We start from the raw sequence: 1997 nt of genomic DNA, 5'->3' as shown, positions 1-1997 counted from the left end.
GAAGCAGCTGTTTCTCCACCCCCACTTCTCTGAAGGAATCAAGTGGCCTGAAAAGTGTCATTGGGGAAATCAAGGACATCAAGGAAAAGTAATTAAGATCCAGAAGAGTCTGGGTGAGGAAGACAGGACTGAATGGACACTGGCCTGAAGGCTTTTGGACAGCAAAGAGGAAGGGAAGCTGGGTAATGGAAGACTAGCCCCAGAAAGGGTGTTCAGAGAAGTTCAAGGTAATTTCTACCTTTTATTCTCTCATTCATTCTTTACTTTACTTTTACACAGATTCCCTAGGTCCTCTCCACATTGAAACATTATTGAAAGTTGTCTCCATGAATGATTTGCATTGAGCCTAGAAACCAGCCGTTTTCTTAATCCAGATGAACCTCTGGTCTTTTAGCCCACTTTTGTCCATCTTGTCACAAAAGAGGGCATGAGAGGCTTGTTGAAAGGTTTTCCTCAACGCAAGGTAACTTCTAATGGAGCATTATCTTCATGGTCTAAGTCTGAAACTGCATCCCTGAAGGAAATGAGATTAGTCTGACTTTCAATGTGATCTTACTGCTGTGTGCTGGGAGAGGTCGTTGACCTCTGGTACAATCTCTCCATCTTGTCTTCTCTGACAGAGCTCTCACAAGAACTGAGTTTGATCCTTGATGTGGTTTATTTAGCAGGAGAAAGAGAAGGAGAGAGTGGAGGGAGTGAATGGGACTATTATACCAGCTGAGGCCAGGATATTGGTGAGCTCCAGTGTGACTTTAATCCAAATCCTGATGGGTTAGAGAGGGGAAACTGAGTACACTAGTCCTTTGCAGCTGAAAGTAACCTTCTAATTAACCAGTATGGACTTGAGGTTTTTCGCCCAACACAGACGCAAACACGTCGAACTATGCTAGATGGATCAGGGAGAAAAGAATGAAAGAGACATTGGAGGAACTCTACAGAGTTCCTCAAATACCCACAACTGAATAAGAAACAGCTTTGTCATTAGTGAGTCACAGCCCCGTAGCTGCTGGAGGAGAGGAAGGAGAGGAGACAGTTGAGCCAGCTGAGCCCCCTGACCATCCAGCCTCGGCCTGGGGAGGTTTTTGTTCAGGGATGTAACACTGTGCCAGGAGAAGAAGTTGCTTGATAACAGTAATAATCTGCCCCATCCTCAGGCTCCACACTGCTGATTGTGAAGGTGAAATCCTTCTTAGCACCACTGCCACTGAACCTGTCAGTGACTCCTGAATCCAGGTTGGAATTCTGGTAAAGGAGTCTCCGAGGAGACTGTCCAGGTTTCTGTTGGAGCCAGTTCGGATATGGTTTTCCATCACTGTGTGTTTGACACTCTGACTGGCCTTGCAGCTGATGGTGACCCTCTCTCCTGGAGTCACAGACATTGAGGCTGGAGACTGGGTCAGCACAATTTGCCACCTGGAACCTAAAAGCAGGAATTGATGATCAATCAACAGGAAATAAACAGACAATCTCCTTCCATGTTGATATTTAGCCCACAGCAGCCTGGCTCTGCAAACCCCACTGACCTAGAAATCCCCATTCCCTTTTTTGACTGTACTGGCTCATGGCCCCAGAGATTCTAAGCTACTTTGAATTCTCTCATCTTATGAAAAATTGTACGTCTGCATGTTGTGTTATCCCATGTTCTCACCTGGGACCAAAAACATGAGGGGCCCGCAGAGAAGCTGGGACAGTGACCCCATTTTGCAGTGTCTCCTCCCCTGTGGCTGCTCTGCCTTCAGCCCCAGTTTATCTCCCTGAGTCTGCAGGCCCTCCCCTTGGGGATCTCTTTATGCAAAGCACCTGGGGAGCTTCTAGGAGCAGAAGTGACTGACTCCAGTTCAGGGGAAGGCCCTGAAACTTTGATACCCTGAAGATGTCCCTTCTCCTGGGAAACTTGTGTGGTGGGTGCTCCTCTCTTCCCACCTGTCTTTAGGTTTTTGTTTTTGTTTTTGTTTTTAGTTTTAAGCAGTTTTACAGCTCTATGGGGCTGCTCGTTG

General features: G+C 46.8%; 1 pseudogene; it reads right to left on the bottom strand.

Moving 5' to 3' along the window:
* Positions 1 to 26: 26 nt before the first annotated feature.
* Positions 27 to 1726, bottom strand: LOC114047963 (annotated as a pseudogene).
* Between the last annotated feature and the right edge of the window lie 271 nt (positions 1727 to 1997).

The sequence above is a fragment of the Vombatus ursinus genome, unplaced genomic scaffold (genome assembly GCF_900497805.2).
Source record: "Vombatus ursinus unplaced genomic scaffold, bare-nosed wombat genome assembly UNPS02001599.1, whole genome shotgun sequence".
Lineage (NCBI taxonomy): Eukaryota > Metazoa > Chordata > Mammalia > Diprotodontia > Vombatidae > Vombatus > Vombatus ursinus.
This window is presented reverse-complemented; position numbering and strand designations above follow the sequence as displayed.